Source organism: Crocodylus siamensis, chromosome 4, assembly GCF_052110815.1.
Source record: "Crocodylus siamensis isolate JL-2025a chromosome 4, ASM5211081v1, whole genome shotgun sequence".
NCBI classification, from domain to species: domain Eukaryota; kingdom Metazoa; phylum Chordata; order Crocodylia; family Crocodylidae; genus Crocodylus; species Crocodylus siamensis.
Window position 1 is genome coordinate 16,324,159 of NC_143398.1, and position 21,283 is coordinate 16,345,441.

Below are 21,283 nucleotides of genomic sequence, written 5' to 3' on the forward strand. Positions count from 1 at the left end.
GTCCTCACAGAGTTATCACATAATAGCTTACTGCATGACAGTGTCTTGTGCTATCTACTGGTCTGGGGTTACTTACCATGACTTTATGTTGCCTCCCAATATAAAGTCTGGCACATAGCCAGCTGCTATGCTTTGATTCTAACACACATCAGATTCATGGACCTAGAGTCACATGCTGATTGTATAACAGTTGTGTACAACAACCACACCCACACATCTGTGTGGTCCTATGCCAACCACTGTCCTGAACATTAACCCCCCGAGGGAAGAAAACAAGAGAAAAGACCAACTGGATCCCACAAGCTTATTGTCTTCCTAAAAGAACATAAGTTGGTTCTTTTCTTTTCCTAACTCAAGGGAGAGGACCACAAGAAGACCATCTTCTTTAAAAAGTCTCTTGTGTTTTCTTTAGATGCCAAGCATTTAATCTCTTTAACATGAAACCTGGGCTGTTTAACTTCACCTGGGTGTCATCTGCAGTGTGGAGCTCCTGGTGGCCTAAACTTTCCTTGGCAGACAGCAGCCTCTGCATGGAAGTTGCTAGAGCACAGCACCACATTTTCACCTGTTCTGGCAGGGTGCAAAGTGCACTTCAGGTTGGTACAGCTGCTGAATGGACTGCAGGCGATGCCACATGGTACAGCCATCTATCTTTGTGTGCCTTCTGCTAGTGGCCAGTCCTGGAGTGGTGATGTTACTCAGAAGGAAGAGGGCTTCTGCCACCACAGAGCAGCTTTGCACGTGGATGCAGGAAGCTTGTCTGAAGAGCTGTGCCATAAGTTCTGTCCGATTGTGTTTGTTATTTCAAATTCAGACTGGGCACGTCTATATGTGCCCCTGCCTGCACAGTACCTCCTGGTACTGCGCTGTCCTAGTGGTGCATGGGTTGTTTTCAACCCTACTGCAGAGTAGCAATGAGCAATCAGTGGGCACTGACTGTGATATCACGGCGATAAGCTACTGCATGGTGGTGGTGGCATCACGGTTAGTGCCCACTGATGCTACATCCTCATAGCAATGAGTTATGTCACGGTAGCTCATCACTACAGCGATGTAGCATCTCATGTAGATAAGCTCACTGATGAGGATTTTTCCACTTTTTTTCTGGTGGGAAAGGAAGAGTTAAGAGACAACCCAGAAGGGCAGTTTGGTATATGCAGGTCTTAAATTAAGCAAGACTGGCTATATGCTTTGTAGTACAAGTAAGATTCAAATAGAAGCAACTTTGTTTTCAAGATATTCACTGATGTCCTGTGTCTCAATCTGCTGGCTATTCAACTCAAGACATTAAGGGGTCTTAAGCTGGGCACCGAGAGTCAGAGACCATGCTTGAAGAGTCTGGCCTCAGCAATGGTGTGCTAATGCTCCTGAGCTTAGAAATGAAGATACTTATTCTCCTGCATTTTTTTAAAATGCTTTAACTTTTTATAAGTATAAGCAATGCATATGATTAGTTTGAATTCTTAGTGTGAAAGAGTGGCAAGATCAGATCCCTTTTGTATGTAAATATACAATGATTTTGGTACATCTCACCAGCATTCAAAATAGCTCAATGCTCAAGTCATGTACAGCATGAAGTAAATTGCGTGAGGCTATTTTTTATTCAATTAAGTATTTAAGCAAAGCAAACTGAAAAAATCTGGGTAGTTTTATTAGCATGATATAACTTGAAATTAATTAATGACCAAGCCAATCTTAAATTACCAGCTATAAATTGTTACTTGGATGTGTGCCCCACAGGCTGATGAATATCATCTCGCTCTTTTCTTATATTCCTCTGTCTATTCCTCCAGTGTGTTTGTTATCTCCTATTTTACACTTAGACTAAAAGCTCTATGGGGAATGGACTCATTGTTTTTGTTGTTCATTGTATGTACAGTACCAAGCACAATTGGATACTTTTCTTTGGCTAGGGTTGTAAGTATTGTGCAGGTAATACAAGTAACTAATTAAGTATAACTAGTATCCCAGCAGTCTTTATATACAGGTCTAATAGCAAATGCAAGAAATAGGAAGAGAAAAATAAACTCCTTAACAGCACCTTGTTCTCATTAAAATGCATGTTGCATAGGTCTTTATTTTACAATGATTTGGTTTTACTTCAAGGAATCCAATTTACATTCGCTTAATTGGCTTCCAGTAAATCACTAGTTATAATTAGAAAGCACTTTTCAGAAACTCTCCTTTTTAAAATCACTTCAGGTGGATAGGTGGGTCCAGGCATTGCTTTGTGCTGTAGTGTGAGAGCGCGATCTAGGTTCAAAAGCATCAAGATGCTAGACAAGGTTCTTTGGGTGAACCTGATATTTTTATTAGACCAACTTAAATAGTTGGACAAAAATTTAAAGCAAGCTTTCAGGTTTAAAAAGCCTTCGCCAGGCTGAGGAAGTTTCAGCAGTTGGTGCTCTTCCTGGATGGAGCGAATAGTAAAGAAGCCAGAGGCTGGGCTGGTCTGCATGAAAGACAGGCAGTCAGTGAAGATGTAAATTGAGGAGTCAGTGGGTGAGAGACAGGCTGGGTTGGGGGAACAAGGGAGATGAATGTAGCAGTTAAACAGTGGAGAGGTACCTGGGGAGTCAGATGTCAGGCAGGTTATAATGTGTCATAAATCCAATATCTATGTTTAGTCCATGATTTTTAGTATCCAGGAGGTTGATGAAGTGAAGTTCATAAGCTCGTCTCTGAAAAGTGTTTTGTAACTTTGCTTGGTGCTTAGGGACAGTGAAGAATACTGTTAATAAAGTGAAATAACTCAGTGCAGGGCAAAGAACCAATACAGGCCATCATTGTGGGCTGAATACTATTTGGTCTGCTGCACAGTCAAAAAAAAGATTAAGAAAAACCTCTATAAAGTGCTCTATTACAGTCACCTGCTCTATGCACAGGTTTTGTACCAGCATAAATATTTCAGTTGGGAGTCAAATGGCTTTACTGAAAAAGTTATACTGGTTTCATTTTTTCTGGTATAGAGATGTATTATACCAGTTTTATCTCCTTACCATTGTGAGAATAAGCTGTACTGGTATTAATACTTTAATACTAGCATAAACATTTATGGAATGAGGATTGCAGCAGGGAAAGGAAGAATCATTTTAATTCTACTTTAGTTTACTTTCACCACAATATTTTTATATGTAGAAAAGCCTATAAATAGGATGCTGTACTTGCAGGCTAATTGGAACCTTTTTTCCCATGCTGCATTTTATTACTTCCATTTAAAAAAGGATTCAGAAACAGTACAATGATCCCTCTATTGACATGGAGCTTCAGTCCATCTAGTGACTGCAGTTTCCTGATAACACTAATGGTTGATTACAATAGACTTGAGCCTTTTATCTTATTTTGTCTTAAATTTAACTATTTGTGCACAGTAACTCAAACATTCTTCCCTAACCTCATTCACTATTTAATGGTTTCATCATCCTAACTTGGTCATATTTGACTGCCCTACAAACTATATAGTAATCACTAGGATTAATTGTTTAGTAAGAAAGTGTTCGTCATGAGTAAAGAGGGGTTGCACAAAGGGGAAGGCCGTGATATTCCTGCCAAGGAATGGGAGGTGGAGGGGTAGACCTCCTCCACCCAAAATATTGACTTTGCTTCATTTCCACTGGGGCAGATTTATGGGTCCAGGGGAAGGTAAGATATTCAAAACTAGCAAAATCTGTGAAGGCAAGATCTTTGGTAGGGGGTGGCTATATTGATCACTATGCTCCTTGCTCTGAAATAGCATCTGTGACCCAGCTGCATAACCAGCTATTCTGGCTGGAATTGTGGACTCCATAGCACTGCCCATTGAATTTTCAATGGAGCAAAGCCATTTAGCATGGGCTTTGCACCTTCCATAACATTTCAACCCCAAACCTCAGCAAATTTTGCATTTGCAATTGACTGACTCCCTTCTGGGCTTCAGAATTTAAAAAAATGGATAATGTCTCGGAAACTTTTCAAGATGAAAAAAATGAGGGCTGGATGCATTGGTAGCATCTCTGAAAGTTCTGTAATGCTAGTCCAATTAGATGCAGTTTTGACTTTTGACTGAAAAACTTATTGTAAGCCATTGTAGTCAAAAGGGGGGAAATTGAAAGAAACAGACAAGTATGTTCAGACTCTACATTCATTTTCCTGGAATAGATGAAGGAACCTAGTCTCTCTCCAAAAATTACAGAATTGTTAATAGAAATAAGTCATTTTCATTTGGGCCACAGCTGTTTTGTTGGACTCCTGCTCGAGGAAATATCAGTTCAACTTTGCTGCTTCTTTTGAAAACCTAGTTAAAGGCACTTTTCAACTTTATTACCTCATAGACTTTTAGATGAAACTAAAAAAGAAACTTTGTCTTGCTGGCCAGTTGTCATGAAGACCCCATGATGCTTTAGGAAGAAAAGCACATTCATTCCAGTGTTCAGTCGCTGAAGTTTAGATAGATGAGGTGTTATTTTTCACTTTTTCATTCCATTTGTTAAGCCATGTTACTGTTTGCTGTTAAAAAGTTGTTGCCAAAACCAGGAGGGTAGGGAGTAAATAAGATGAACAGTATATTCTGAGCAGTCAGTACTGTCAGAGAAATACTTTTTACTTCCTCAAAGTTTATGAGCGGGCTGTTTATATAATGTAATTTTAAAGCCCATTTATAAACATATGGGAGAGAAGGGTAGGTGGGCAAGGCTGAAATGGGTCAGTTCTTGAAGGTTTGTATAGGGAAAGCCATTGCATTTTTTTTCCATTTAACTATTTTAGGTTACATTTAGATATAGGAATCGGATACGTCCATCTAGTCCAGGCTGTCTCTGACATGGGCCAGCACCACATGTCTCAGAGGACGTTAAAAAAATCCTATGGGTAGATATGGGATAATCTGTCAACTCTCAACCTTGCCTCCCCCACCTGTCCCAAATGTCATCCTAGTTAGACACAAAGGGTGCCTGTAGACAGGTTGCAAGGCTGCTTCAACATGCTGTAATTTTAGCATGTCAGAGCAGGCTGGATTAACTGAGTCTGCTGGAGTGGGGTCATTGCCATGGTCCTGCCAGTCTCCACATCTCATGTATCAGCATTCTCATGCTTCAAAATGGTGGCGGGGGCATTTAATTAAAGCTTGTTGAATGAGCTTTAGTTCAAGTGCCCCCACCACCATTTTGAAGCATGGGGACACTAATACATGAGACACTGTGGCGCTTTAATTAAAGCGGCTCCCAAGTGCCACTCTAATTAAAGGGCCCTCCACCACCACCCTTACAGCACTTTTAGAAGTGCTGAAAGGCTAGCAATGTTTGGGGAAGATCCATTCAGTATGAGTTTCTGTGAACAGGGCTAAATTATTGCACAGGTAAACTAGGCATATGCCTAGGGCACTATGTGAAGAAGGGGCCCAGTTGTGCTTATTATAATTGAGTGAAAAAAAGTAATATAAAAAATTCATATTCAGCTGGCGACCCATGAGTTTGTTGGCCTCAGAAAGGGTTAATCTGACTCTGTCTGTGAGGATCAGTGGATGCATCTGCACGAGACATTTACTGTGCAGTTGATTAGTTAACTGCATAATGAACGTATCAGTATCTAAATGTGTGCTCCTATTAGGACACACAAAACTAATCAACTATGCAGCTACCCTGCTGTGGAGTGTTATCCTGTGTAGCAGCACACGTGTAAATGCTACCCCTGCTGGCTGGGACATGGGGTGCTTCATAGTGGGGGCTGCTTTCTGGCTCAGCACCCTCATGCCTCAGCGAGCCACTGTGCAGCGTGTGGAGTCTGCCTGGAGCAGCCCAGGGCTAGCAGGCTGAGCCCTGGGTCTGCTGCCACCCTGGGCTGCTCCAGCTGGACTCTGTGTGCTATGCACCAATAAACTCTGGAGCAATACGCTCCAGAGTTCAAATGGTGCACCTGGGAGCAAAAACCCTCCAGAGCAACAATCACTGTAGTTTATTCATGCGCATTAATCACACGTTAGAGACGTGCCCAGTGTGGGTGGAGGTGGGCTCACAAGCAGACTGAAGAAAAATTAGGAAGAGGGAGCACTTTTCTGAAAGGGTAAACACAGAGTTGGCACTATGTTTAGTCTCTGCCACAATTTGCAGCAGAGGAGGTGCATCCATGCTGAATGTAATTAAAACAAAAAGCAGGACTTTCCATTCACTGTTGCTTAGTAACATTTCTATTTCTTTCTTTTAAAAGACCACAAGAAGCTTGTTCCAACAGTATAAACTCAAGATTTTAAAAAAATGTGGTTGAAAACCTGCCTATTAAATTTAATATTAAAGTGGCAGGTGAAGGAAAGTTAGTTTTCCTTCATATCATTCTTCATGTTCCAAAATAAATAAGGAAAGATTTGTTTGTGTCAAATGCAAATACACCCTGGAGCTGGCTTACTGACTATCGCAAAATTGTCATGAACCTGAACAGAAAGCAAATACACGGGTTTGACCCTTTAAGGCAAATAGTGTGGCCTAAACCACAGAGTAAGCAGCAAACTGCCTTAACAGAGATGCATCCCTAGTGTCCTGTAGCAGGACTTCTGCAGATTTGTTACTGCATCATTATGAGTCTTCATTTACCTTTGAATTATTTATAATATTATTTTAATTAAACAATTTTCACTTAGGACCTGCTGACATTTTTATATACCTCCTTTCTCACAATATTGTGTCCGGACCATGGGGCTTTGGGACATGTTTTAGTGTGCCAGCATAACATATGTTCCCAATCGGTAAGTGACACGTGAAAGAAAAGGAATGTGATTTAATGTTTCAATTTTATTGTTTGCAATTTAACATATGGAAGTAGAGAAGAAGATACAGTCAGTAAACCAATATGAATGTGAAGATCCACAATAAAAGATCTCTCAGAAGATTTGGTTTAATAATTTATTGAATCTTACCAGTCAAATAATTCCTTGCAAAAAAACCCCCCAAAAAACTTACTTGTTTTGGGACTTGTATTCCTTGTTCACTTGCAAGCCGTTAATATACAAGTAATGACATTGTAAACTTGCATTTTATTCTCAGTGCCATGGTGTCTGAGCACTTGTACAAAGAAATCTGAAACAAAGTCAACAGTGGATTAATTCCCTCTTGGTTTTTGCTGAGGAAATTGAAAGTTAAATTCTTCTATTTTGGTTTTGTTTTGATCTCCGCCTTTCCTTTATACTTCACTTCCCCTTCCCCTTTGCCTTGTGTTTTGTGTTTCTTCTCCCCTCTTCCCCCCCATTTTACCTGACTTCATTCTCCCCTCTTTTCCTTCGTTTGACCTTACTTTCCCCCTTTACCTTATCTGCTTTGTGGTGATGGGAAAATAAACCTCAAGTGAGTTTTTGAACATTGCTTTAAAGGCAGTGGGTTTTGGACACTGTACTCTGTTCTAGTCATGGCCGAGGTATATCCTATCTCTGCCCTTCTTTCTCTTTCGAGAAATAACTGACAACTGAAGGGTTGGGTTGAATATTAATGTTAGTAGCTAGGCAGTGTGAAGATAAGAGAGTAGAGCTGGTTGAAGCATGTTTGTTGGTTTTTCAAACCACAAAAGTACTTTGAGAACTTTAGCTGAAGACATGAAAAGCATCTTTCTTCATTAAACAGTTACAAAACTGTTTTATTTTTTTTAATTTTCAATTAGTGAGCTACAGTGTTTGGTTTTACTGAAAATTTTTTCATGGCAGCCTGGAATTTTTGAACTTTCAGAGTTTGTTTTTTATTTTATTTTATTTTGGTTTATTGCTGTTTTGCTTTTCAATGAAAACTTCAAAAGGTTTGGACATCTATTAGCATTTCCTGCAGAAATTGTCATTTTAATTAAAAGGAAAGTTTTAACTGAAAAAGTGAAATGAAAGAAAAATGGTGATTAGTTTTATAATAGACATAGTGTAAGAGCTATGTCAGCACTCCAACTAGAACCAGTTGCAGAGGAAGTTGCCTTAAGTCTGACTTAAAACAAGAAAATTTAAAAAAAAATAATATTGTATTCCAGCCAAAATCTATAAATAATAGGCTTTCCCTGGCACTGAATATAGTCAAGGACAGTTTTACCATTTACTTCAATAAATCTCAGACCTTTCAAAACTTCTCACAATAGTTCCATTGATTTCAGTGGAAACAGCAGCCTGCAGAACAGAGGGCAGAAATTCTGTAACTGCAGATCGCAAATATTTTTTATTGGCAAACTTACATGTCACCTCTAATATGGACATGTTGATATCTTCATGGGTAATGAAAAAAGATATTTGAACATTATGAAGGATACAGCTTTCTGCAGGAGTTGAGTAGGAAACTGGCAATGGTGAGGTTTTGGGCTTGGCTCCACTTTGCCTTGCAGTGTAATTTTACATACATCACACAGAGAAAAAGTCTCACTCCTGAGTTCTTAAAGTTAAGCTTGAGGCTCCAAATTTTGAAATGCTTGGTCTGCAGCCTTTCTGGAAAGGAGGGATTATAATGCCCCCTTTCTTTTTCTTTCATTTAGTCTGGTTTTGCTTGAATATAATTCATTTGATTTCAGTGGAGGTGCTTCTGATTTACAGCGTTGTCTCTAAGAACAGAAGCGAGTCTGCATTACCAATACCTCCCACAGGGATCACAAAACTTAATAATAATTAATCAGTGCAGATAAGTGCTTTTAGATCTTGGGATGAGAGATGCTACGGCGTACAAGTGCAAAGTATTTTATAGTTGCTAAGGGACTGTTGCCTCTATTATGACACTCTCTTGGAATTCCAGATTATCATCATTTAAGTGTTTTTCAAATCAAACCAGAATTAACATTAGAAAATACAAAGTTGTTAGGTATCATATTCGACAGATCTGAAACTAGCTTTGTACAGCTCCTTACCTGGCATGAGTTTGTTTACAGCACGTAATAAAAGACTTTTGAACACATTGATAATTCCTAGAGAGCTTTGAGACATTGGATAATATTGGCCATACACATTGGTTAATACTATTAATTCATCAGTTAGTCTTTGATGCAACTCTTGTAGCTTCTTTTATATTGTAAAGGAACAACAATGATTATAAACTAGGAAATTATAGATCAGTCAGCTGTCATAATGGAGGATTTCCGTATGCACCTTCAGGTGTGCAATAGTATACATCTTGTTTACTTAGTCCATCTTGCATTGGACTAAGTGCATCATGAATTGGACTAAGTCCATCATGTGTTGGACTAAGTTCAAGAAGTGATGTAATATTTAACTAATATTCTGGGTTTTGGGGTTTTTTTTAAAGAAATTAATTTCTACTTTCTTTGGTAGATTGGACTGTGCAATATGCTTTGAATTTCAAAATCTGATTTACAACATTCTGAACCTCTGAACAGAGATGTTTCCATGGGAGGTCATGGAACAAACGGTTAAATAAACTGCTGACCAACACATTGTGGTAAGCAAGATAAAAGGAAGATTTGGGGGAAAAACAAAGCAATGACTGGAGCATTAGTAAAGTGTTAGACTTCTGAATGCAATGGGACTGGATGCTTTTCACAGTGGTCATGGGAATCGTGAATTCTATGGTTTGTTTTATGCCTTTTTAACAAAAATCTCTGGATCTTGGCAGTGTGGCAACTGAGTGGGTTGATAGGATATGAACATGTTAATAAATTTCACTGAGAGCTACAAAATGAAATCTATGCAACATAGGCTAATAGCAGAAGCTTAGAGGCAGAAGACTGGTGACCCCTGGGATCAGACTAGTGGACTCAGCAAATTGTTTAATCTCCAGGGCTCATGAAGTTCCCTTCATTAATATAAAAATACTGGGCTAAATCCTATTCCATCTGAGTCGATAAGAATTTTGCCATAGATTTTGATGAGAAGAGAGAAGATTTACCTTAGTCCCCATTTAGTGCATGTTAATAAAACAGCACTACAGCATTTTAATTGTTGTTAATATTGCATTTGAACCACTTTTTTTACCTTTTGCTAGCTAAATTATTAAAAATGTGAATTTCTCTCACACCACAGGAATACATTATTTTAAAGCTTTTCTGAGCTATGTTGCTTTACTTTTTTCCTTTTTTAGCCAGTTTCTGCTACCTGGGAGTGAGGTTGAGAGATTTTTAACTACCACTCAACATTTTCTGCTAACGTAGCTGATTTGCAGGGACTTGAATGTAATTTAGATGCTTAAAAGTGCATGCATCATTACAATCTTTCATGTATTTACCTTCAAAATGTCCTTCATTATACAATGTAGAAAAGGCTACATTGAGGTACTGGCAAGCTAAAGGATGGACCCAATGAAAGATTTTGGAGCAAAATCTACATTTTCAAGTAAGCTGAACTAAGGTAGAATTTAAACTCCTGCTTTCCAAGGAGTGTGCCAGAATGGCTGTACTCCAGTGGCTAAAAATTCTTTAGATACCTACATTCACTTTTCACCTCTGTTTTGAGCAGGAAAGGCTCGTAAGTGCCTAAACTTAAGATGAAACCATCCAGGTTGGCCATCTCAATAAACAGTTCTCAAATGGCCAAACCATTGGGTTATTCTATAACAGGTGAACACAACAGAAGGTACATTTTAAAAGAAAAGACTGAAACCTGCTCTACTCTTTCAGTGAACAGGTGACGATTCTGGCCTGTAGATCCCAAGTGGGTAGGAACGACTCCCTGCATCTCTGTATCAGAAACCTAAGCTCTGTAGCCTGTACTCTTTATTTCCTGTTTTGTAGCTATAGGTGGCTTCCTGTTCATGGCTTTTGGCATCTCTGTTTCTTCATCCCTAATCCTTCCCCTACACTATAGAAGGAGGTTAGGGTTCTGGATCCTACTCTGGGTGTAAGGCACCTAAAACTTAGATGCTTAAGTACTTGATTGCATTTATCCAAAGGGACTTGAGAAAGTCACACGGGAAACTTGAGGTATAATAGAGAATTGAGCAGCTGGTCAGCCAAGGTCCAGGCTAATGCCAGAACCACTGCATCGTTGTTTTTCTACTGGTTAGCTGGTAATCAACAGAGGAAGAAGTATCTACCATCCAAAAAACAAACAAACAAAAAAAGCATTCATTCAATAATAATGTATCACTCTGAAAGTCATCCATTCTTGTATGGCTTCTAAAGGATTAAAAATCCTATAAGCACATTACATACCTGGGCAACATGTAAGCATATCAGTGTAGGGTCTCTTATACTTATCAATTATTGTTATAAGCCAGGGGTGTCCAACTGGAAGCCTTCAGGTGAGGGGTTATTGTGTAGCCCCCAGACTCTCACCTGGCTGGCATCCCACTTTACCTGTCTGGCTGCAACAGCGAGTCTCCAGGTTGTCCCCCACCTCCTCCAGCTGCTGCTCCCTGCCTTTGCCTCAGGGAGCAGGGCTGAGCAGCAGTATGGGGAGCTAAGGCTGAGTCCAGGGCCATGCCTGGGGGGGATTGATATTGCACGGTGCAGCAGTGGGGGGAGGTTTGTGGGGAGGATGATGCATGCAGGTGTGCATTGCAGTGTGTGTAGGGCAGATGGAGGCTGTGCTTGTGTGCCTATGCAGCATAGTGTGGCCTGTGTGATCTGCAGCCTGTGCCATGTACAGCCTCCAGTGGTAAGGCCCTTAGTGTCTTAGAAGTTGGACAGCCCTGTTATAAAAAATTTTGGACTTGTTAAACCCAGTTATTGACCGGTAACAGGTAAGGCCAATCTGGGACATGCCTACCACAAGAATCTTTAGGCGTGGCACACAGTAAATCAAGGAGGGAAAAAGCAGAAGAGCAGCAGATAAGTCAGAGAGCAGAAAGCAGAGCAAATAATCAGGCAGGAAGCATAGGCTAGGGAGCAGAAAGTGGAGAAGCAGATTGGGCAGAGGACAGGGATCACAGAGGCTCTTTGAGAGGGTGCAGGGCTAATTTTTGGCATGCCTGCCAAGAAAAGGTTGAAACCCACTTAACAACTCATGAATCATTTATTAAACAATGTGTTTAAGAATTATTCACTCTATAAACTGTTTATAAATGGAACTGCACTATAAATTGTGACCATCAGAGACATAAAATGTGGAGAGAGAGCTAAAGATGAATTTGACTTTGCCTAGGAGGCTTTTCTTGCAAAACAGGCAACAGAATGGAACAGGGTGAAAAGATGCAAGCTGAACCTGACTTTCAGCACAGGGGCTGCTTTAGAAACTTTGGCCATGACCCATGAAGATACTTAGATTTATGTAACATCACTCTGGATGCCAGTGAATGCCTCTTGTGTGAGTGTTCTAAACATATAACACCTATTTGCTTTATGAAGTTTGCTCAGAGATATGGCTTGCAATAGAGGTTTTATATTTCAAATATATGGTTTGCCGCACCTGGGCAAAAAAACTCACCAACACGCTTACAGGCTGGAATATGACCTTCTCAGCAGCACAGCAGCAGAAAGGGATCTTGGAGTTATAGTTGACTCGAAGATGCTCATGAGGTCCCTTCCAACCCAAACATCTATGAATCTATAGAAGATAGGTTCAGCATTCAAGTGTCCAGTCCCTGTCATCATACTAAGGTAATGGTAAAATCTGACAGAACATCCAGGAGCCTGTATGGGATGCTCATCACAAACCATTCTGCAGTTTCTGAGGGTTGAATTTCTGCCAAGGTGCTACACTCATCCTTTCCCTCTAACTTCTTTTTTATTTTTGGAGGGAGGGAGGGGGTTTCTTTGCCACAGCTGTGGCAGTGTAGTATAAAATAGCCTCAGAACTGAAAGCTGTCGAGTCGTATACACTATCTATACGTTGATAAACTAGAGGAAACAAATCCACCAACCTGTAATTGTGGGTGATGTTAGAAAGGCCCCATAAGCAGATAAGGATTCAATTCTTGTTCAAGTTGTGAATGTGTAGTTTTATAGGCACCTGTGGAGATGGCAACCCAACTTTGTGCCTTTGCACACTTTTTTCTAGGTTGTCACCACATTTGCTATGGATTCTCTCTCACAACTAGAATTAAAAAAAAAGTATAATAATACTGTAAAAGTTGTGTTAACTGGCATTTTACTAAGCAGAATACTCTATTAACTGGAATTTCCAGCACGCACACCAAATATTTCTTGAGCAGGGCTGGGGGAGGGGGGGTGCAAGGGCAGCAGCTCCCCTCTGCAGGCCGCACAGATGTTACCTGGCTGGCCAGACATGCGGCGACTACCACCTCCATCTACCACCCCACACTGCTGCCACCGCATGAAAGCCCAAATAACTGGAATTTTTATATTATCAGCACCCCTCTTACCCCACTCATGACGGATAACAATGCTTTTACTGTAATTCACTTAATATTGTTTTGCCTAAGCAAGTGGCTGGACGGTTTCTGTTCATTTCTTGTGTGACAATTTTTTTCTTTGTATCAACCGTACCTTTTTTGACTAGATGAACTCTCCAACTTGGCCAGAAATTAGTCCATGAGGCTGTCTTAAATGTCCACTTTTGCAGAGTCTTCCCTGTGATGCCTTCAAAAAGCTCATGGAAGAAATGTCAGGGCTTCCTCAAAGCGCTATAATTAAAAGCAAAAGCATCTGTTTAGATGGGAACCATAATGGCATAGTTTTTCCTAAGATAAATAAATTAGGAAAGCCTCCTTTTAGTATATTATTGTACTAACCTTTACATGTTTTGTCCATCACAAAAGATTATGAGGTTGAAGAATACCTTATCCAGCCTCACATACCAGCAAACTAAATCAAGCAGATTTAAAGCAAGAAAGGGAATACACTAGTTCATTATAAACATCAGTGCACAGCTGCCCATATATGATATATTAAGGAAAAATGGCTAAGAACCAAAGCCCTCAACAATATAGTTGCTTGTGCTGATTATGCTGATTGCCTGATAATTGCTTTGAGCATGCCCGAGCTGTCCAGCCAAAAAAACGACCCTAGGATTCCTTAGCTAGTCAGTTTATGTGATCAAAGCCACAACTATGGGGAATAGCTTTAGTGATATTCCTTTTAATGCTCCCCCTTTTCCAAAATTCTTGCCAGCCTTCTCCACAGTAGGAACCCTGGAAACAAACTCCAAACACTCTCCTTCCTGACACATCCTTGATGAACAGCTGCAACTCTTTAGTAGAATGCAGCTGTCTTGAGTAGTGCCATTGAAATGCTCAACAAGGACAGAGAAAAATGGAAATATGTGATACAGTGTACAGTTGGTGGTCTTTGTACAATAACCATATGGGTGGTTTGCAATCCATGTTGCTGAGAGACCAGCCTTCAGGCAAAAAACACAACCAGCTTGATTACTAAGAGGCATGATCCCAAGCAAAAATGAATAGGGCCCTGGTTGCAAACACTCAATAACTTTCCATTAGTGTAACTTATGGCAGTTTGTCCACCGATTCAAGTAACAGTGTCCTGAAAGGTCAGGCAACCAGCTTCTCTAAGATACTACATCCTGAGAGCTGCTATTACAGAGCCTCATCACTAGGTATAATTAGTAGTAGTTTACTTGCTTTGACTAAATGGCTATGCTGGGGTCAAATTGGGTGGAGCTGCAGACACGTGACTCCTACACTGAGGTAAGTTATAAGCAAAATCCACCGGTGTAAATCTTATGTGTCTACACCGTCTGTTTTCAGTGACGTTACCTTGATGTACACCAGTATAAGAGCAGAATCGAGCTTAAAAGGTCTTATAATGACCATATAGATTTAATTCAATAGAGAACTGATGACTCCTTCGGCATGAGTAGGAAAACTGAGGGCCATGATTGACGCCCAGTCTGTGACTAACAGAATAACTAACAGAACCGGACAAAGCTATGCAGAGAAACTTGACCTCGCTTGGATGCTGGGAGCAGTACAGTTGTGTTAGCGTAGACCTGTCTGAGCTACTTAACTCTGCTAAGATGCAAGATATACTCGTCTAGATAGAAGACTGTGCTAACAGAGAAGTACTCTTAGTATCTGTGCTAGCTTGGTTAACAGCTAGCTCAGGTGTCTGTGCACAACACTGCATTGTGCTGTGTAAACATACCTTTCAATATGATCTCCGTTTTACACAGAGATACTCTATTCTAAAAAAATGCTTGCTTTTAGTCAAGCAACGTCTCTGTATTCAACTCAGTATTTTAAAATATAATTGTGTTGGCTTCAGCCTTTACCTTGAGTTTTATGAAACCCCAAATTGGCTGGTTGCTTCCTGAGAGGCCTACAGCAATTCCTACCACCAGCATTTCAAGGAAATAAAAGACAACTGTGTGCATTAAGGATAAAGGTTATTTGTATAAAGCAGTGCCTCACAGTGTTTTATTCATGGCACAAAATCACACATCTGTATTACTGTGTATAATCTTCTGCATCATAATGGCTTAAAAACCCAGTTATCTGATCAAATGCTTCCTAGAAACTTCTTACTAAAGAAGGGATATGGGACTATATATATTACGGGTTTGCCCCTCAAGGTGCTGATCCCTCTGTCCCTGCCAAGTGGATAAGCAGATGGTTCATTTAAAGTACATGAACAGCCTCCTTGTTAACATGGGGATGTTACTTGCCTAGACATTCATGTGCTTAAAGCTAAAGGAGTACTTAAGTGTTTTTTTCTGGATTGGGATAGGATACAAAGCACTTTGCAGGATCGACTCTAAGATAAGGAATGTCCTTTAAGGTAATAAGCTTCATAATCACTACAGATGTGGAATGTCTAGTTGTGCCCATAAAAGGGAAACCATCTGAATCATGACACAATGGATACATTTCAGTCCAAACGGTCATTGAATGTAAAGCAGGCCGTCCTTCAAAACTATTGCCCCTCTCTCAGTTCCATTGCTAAGGAGGGTCTCATGGCCCTACCTGCCTATCCCCATGACGTAGGCAAGAGATTTCAGTGAATTCTCTGCAGCCTATGTTCTCTTTGTTTTGCAGCATTTCTTCTGAAGCAATGATCGCTCTGTGGCTGGGTAATTACTTTCCATTTGTGAACTGACTGGTATGAAGTTACCTAAGCTATCCCTTTGCAGGTGAGTAGCCTGCTCAGCTGCTAAAATATGGATTTTCAAAGCAGAGTTTGAAAATCTCCCGATCTCCTCAAACAAGCCATCTCATCCAACAAGCTTGGAGCCGGGAGCCTCTCAGCTCCTCACAGTAGGACTTGAAGGAAGGGAGCTATCCTGATGCCATATGTCCATCACCAGGTCTCCTGCTCGGAAGGAGGAATCCGAGCCAGAGGGGGAGAGCTTGAAAGACAGAGAGTCAGCAAGAAAGCAAGCAAGAAAGGTTTTATAGAGGTTTCCTCTAGACAAGTGTGAGGTTTAGTGGGCAACGTTTGGGATTTAGTAGGTTTCATGTTTACAAGATGAACTATTTCAATTTTTAGATACATTAGATAACATATGTATATAGTACATTTTTTGGACTTTTTCTCTCAGTAACTGTCCTGTCACTGCTACATTTTTTAATTCTTACCTGCTCTGAGGTCAGAACGCTCCTTTTGTGTAGCTAGTTGGAATATGCTGGCCCATAGGTTAATTAATAATCAATGCAATAAATTAATACAATTTCTCTCTTAGTTTCACTCATCACAAGGGCTGATGTGTAGCAGAAGTAATCTGAGGCCACCAGGCTTCTTCCATGATTGATGCAGATCAGGCAAAAACCTATAAAAAATACGATAATGCACAGATGTGCAGTGACATTTAAAAAATGTGCACTGACTTTTTGGGAATGTGTGTGTACAGTGCATATTAAAGAAACAGATGAATTTGCCAGTGTAGATTCTATGAACCGGAGCTTCAGCCTGGATGTCACGTAATGACTCATTACATCCTAGGTGCTGGTTCATATTCTGAGAGTTAACCTGGGGGCAACACATCACCATATTTGATGCATCTGGATTCCAAGATGAAAGCATGGCATGTGTCCTTATATATGCATGTGTCTTGGATTGCAGACAGCAAGCAATAATTTGTTCTCACTATACATAACACCTTCCAGATAAGGAATCACAGTGCTCTGAGCACATCAGTGTATCCTCAGATCACTTCTAAGATTTATCTGTCTCCTAAGATATATTATTATCTCTCTTTTACAGATGAGAAACTGAAGTATAGATAGTCTCCAGCCTACGTTTTCAAACAGTAGAGCCTTATGTGATCTCTGTCTATCTATTTTAAAGTTGTATTACATCAGCCATTGCTGTAGCACCTCCCACGTCAAATTAGTAGCAGTGGTGTTTCATTAAGAAACTAAATCCATAATCTGTTGCTGAATTATGAGACCTAATTTTCACCTGTGGTTGCTCTGCACTTCTGAGAATCAAGCCACACTTGTATCTACCTATTTCTTGATTCTATCTTATAAGCACCCACGTTTGGAAAATGCACAAGGTGCCTCGTCACAAGAAATGTAGAACTAGGAATTCAATTCATACCAGATGAAACAGCTGTAGTCATTTTTATCCCAAAGTAAGGAAGCAGAAGTGTCTACTATTGTTCTAGACATTGTAAGGAATATTCAGTAGCATAACGAGGGTGGGAGAGTGGTGCCACCCTGGGTGCCTATATAGAAGGGCTGCTGCAGAGCAGCAGGAACAGCCCATTGAGTGTGGAGAGCGCATAGAGTGGTATAGATTCATGGAGAATTAGGGTTGGAAGGGATCTCAGGAGGTCATCTAGCCCAACCCCTGCTCAAAGCAGGGCTATCCCCAACTAGTTCATCCCAGCCAAACCTTTGTCTAGCTTGGTCTTAACAACCTCCAAGGATGGGGAGTTCACAGCCTCTCTGCATAACCTGTTCCAGTGCTTTATTACCCTCCTAGTGAGAACGTTTTTCCTAATACTAACCTAAACTTCCCTTGCTGCAACGTGAGACCACTGTTCCTTCTTATCTTCCACCACTGAGAACAGTCTGGCTACATCCTCTTTGGACCCCACTTCAGGTAGTTGAAGCCTGCTATTAAATCCCCCCTCAGTCTTCCCTTCTCCAAACTAAATAAGCCTGGTTCCCTCCGCCTCTCCTCACAAGTCACATTCCTCAGCCCCTTAACCCCAGTCCAACCCCTTGGTAGCGGTGGAGACAGTGGCAGCAGCATCCCCAATGAGAGGGACACTGGCCCGATCGTTCTCCCCAGCCCCCATGGCTTCTCTCAGGGTTTCACTGGCTGCCTCGCCCTGGCCGGGCTGCCAGCTCAAGCCAGGGCTCTTCCAGCTGCTCCCCTACCTGCTCCTGCGGCACTGCCTGTATAGTCTATGGTCAAATAAGATTCAGTGCTGAATATCTTCGGATTTGGATTCGGTCTGAATCGAATCGGGACAGTGATTCAAATCACCGAATTGAATCACTGTCCCTCCAAATTCCCAAATCCGAGTCCGAAGCGAAAACTTTCCGCTTCACACAGGCGTCATATCAGATATATACAGCATTATTGTCTAGGATACAATGTCAATTTCCTTAAATACTTAGGAATACAAATAGAAAAAGCCAGAGGGACAACAGTTCTAACATATAAGGATTTATTCAGTTTGTTGTCATAGTTTTTGTAGTATTAGTAATGTCAGTAGTAACCACCTCAGTTTCATATAAGCACTTTGCATCTTCAGAAGTCAAAGCACTTTACAAAGATCAGTATCTTTATTCATCTTTTACAGCTGGTATCTAACTTAAGTAAGAGCATTAACGTCTCAATGAAATTATAAAGAGTTCTACATGCCTGGAATTAAATATAACCAGATTGTATTTGCCAGGTGGCGCATGCTGTTCTTAGCATTATTCTTTAACCTTTCTGATTCTTAGATGCTGTAGCCGGAAAAAGGATAAAATCCCCATTTATGGTATCATTTGAGGCAATAATAAAAGCTTATATTTAATTCTCAGAGTAGTCTGAAATTTTAAAGGTGATACTTAAGGAACTGTATCTTAAAACCATTCTGGCTTTGACAAGTGTCATCTTAGGTATATGACAGTCATGTAAGTTTAAGTGATAATAGCCAATGATTTTACAGTTAATTACTTTGAGATATTTCATGACATTTGCAGCATAAGTATCACATGAATAAACTGTTTTGTTGAATACAGTAGTGTGATTGTAAAATATTAATACTTGTATGAAAATTTTCTGTGGGGACAAATATTTGTTGAAAATATTTTAGTGCCCAAAAGATGCAGCCATGAACCCAGACCTGAAATGTTATGGTAGAAGCCATAAAAAACCAATCAAATTGTTGCTCCCTGTTCAAAAGAGTGTATAATCTAAATATATGAAAAAACACCCCCAACACACAGTAGGGAGGATACCTGAAGATTACAAAGAAATATTTCTTAGCATGATGGTCAATGGTATCAGATTAAGAACCTACCTTGGTTTTCTGAGTTATTTCAATGGTTCTGTTCTGTTCTATGTCACATTAAAAAAGGATAGAAAAAAATTAATTTCTGCTAAAAAACTTCTATCCCAGCTTAAGTACTAAACTGTCTTAGCTTGAATCATGTGAGTAGTCCCACTGATATCAATCCTGATTCACCATAATTATCTTGTGATACTATCACCATGTTTATCCTTTGGTGGAGAGGCATAACAAGCCATTTTTATGCCCAGTATAGCACCAAAGACCGGGCCAGTGGTAGCAATAGCCTGAAAAGTGATAGTGATACCAGTTACATTGTGCTCCCTTCTAAAGTGGCACTCAGGGCTGGAGCCCCACTCAGGCATCTCTAGCTGTGCTACTGAATGGATGCTTGAGACTCACAGTTTGATGAGCCAGATCATAGAAAATTAGAATTGGAAGGGATCTCAGGTGGTCACATCTAGTCCAACCCCCTGCTCAAAGCAGGACCGTCCCCAACTATATCATCCCAGCCAGGGCTTTTTCAAACCAGGCCTTAAAAATCTCCAAGGATGGAGAGTCCACCACTTCTCTAGGTAACCCATTCCAGTGCTTCACAACCCTCCTAGTAAGAAAGCTTATCCTAATATCCAACCTAAACTTCCCTTGCTGGAACTTGATAGCGTTGCTCCTTGTTTTGTCGTCTGCCACCACTGAGAACAGGCCAGCTCCATCCTCTTTGGAACTCCTTAACCATTTTCATGGGCTCTCTCCAATCCTTTCTATAGTAGGGAGCCTAAAACTCGGCACAGTACTGGCCACAGATGTGGCCTCACCAATGCAGAATAGAATAATTACTTCCTCCAGTCTGCTGGCAATGCTCCCACTAGTGCAGCCCAGTATGCTGTTAGCCTTTCTGGCAACAAGGGCACACTGCTGATTTATTGTCAACTGTAACCCCCAGGTCCTTTTCTGCAGAGCTGCTGCTTAGCCACTTGGTCCCTGGCCTGTACCAATTCATGGGATTGTTCAGTCCTAAGTGCAGGACTTTGCACTTGTCCTTGTTGTAACTCATGAGATTTCTTGCATGGTTTGCATTTTTTGAGGGCTGCTTTTGATGGAAATCTACCTGTGAAATGAAATTGATAAGCTCGGTGATAAATAGGTAACAGCAGATTTTGATTACTGTCTTCAACATGATGTTGCTTATGATCTTAAAAAAAGAGGGACAAGAAACCCTCATCTTGTAAGAAAATGGTCATATTTTATTTAGTATGAACGGATTTTTAAATTACAAAGGAAAAAGTTCCTTGGACACTGTGTTTTGGGAAATCCATACAGATATTATGTGCAGTTGCAAATTCATCTGGATATTTTTTATTACTCTAAACCTAAAACAGCAAGAGAAAGTACAGGGCAATAAACCTAGTTTTACATGGTAGAATGGGATATAGATATGCACAGTTTTCTGTTATTGGATTTGTCCTGTTTGCTTGAGCAAAAAGTTTAAAATATAAGCAGTCCCTTTTTCTGACCTAGGAAGAGGGGAGAATATAACAATGCAGCATGATAATATGCATCTAAAAATGAATAATGGTATCTGTCTTTTGACTGCCTAGGGACAAATAGGATGGCACAATGAAAATAAATTATATGGAACATGAACAAATAAATGTTTGATACTGATATAAACACTGTTCAGAGTAATTGTTCAAGGATAGTTTGTCTTAATGAGAAATAGCTCTTGTTGTTTTGCCAAGCTCAATAAAAACTTAAGTTACCTGCCATATGTACTCTTGCTGAATAATAAAGAAAAGAAACTACTCAGGACACCTAACTTCTCAGACGTTCATAGACTCCAACTCGACTGTTCATCAATCAGTGTTACTTACTGTTTCAGGCTGGCTTTTTTCCTCTCACCTTATTTGCTACCAATTTTAAATGATCGTATGCACCTACCTAGTGGTACATACTAAGTGAATTTCCTCTTCCATGGCCTGCTTGTGGTCCATCTGAATCATTAACATTTGTGTGTAATCCACATAGCAGAACTGTGTTGTTTGA

General features: G+C 40.3%; 1 protein-coding gene across 10 annotated transcripts in view; it reads left to right on the forward strand.

Annotated features, from left to right (window-relative positions):
- Nucleotides 1-21,283, forward strand: part of SEMA3A (semaphorin 3A) — a 468,302-nt gene that overhangs the window by 93,216 nt on the left and 353,803 nt on the right. For 2 of the 10 annotated variants that reach the window (XM_090041876.1, XM_090041883.1), the window contains exon 4: nucleotides 15,825-15,919. The exons of the other annotated variants lie outside the window; for them this stretch is intronic. The gene's annotated coding sequence lies outside the window, so the exon portion shown is untranslated. The remainder of the gene's footprint in view (nucleotides 1-15,824; nucleotides 15,920-21,283) is intronic. 10 annotated transcript variants of the gene reach the window in all.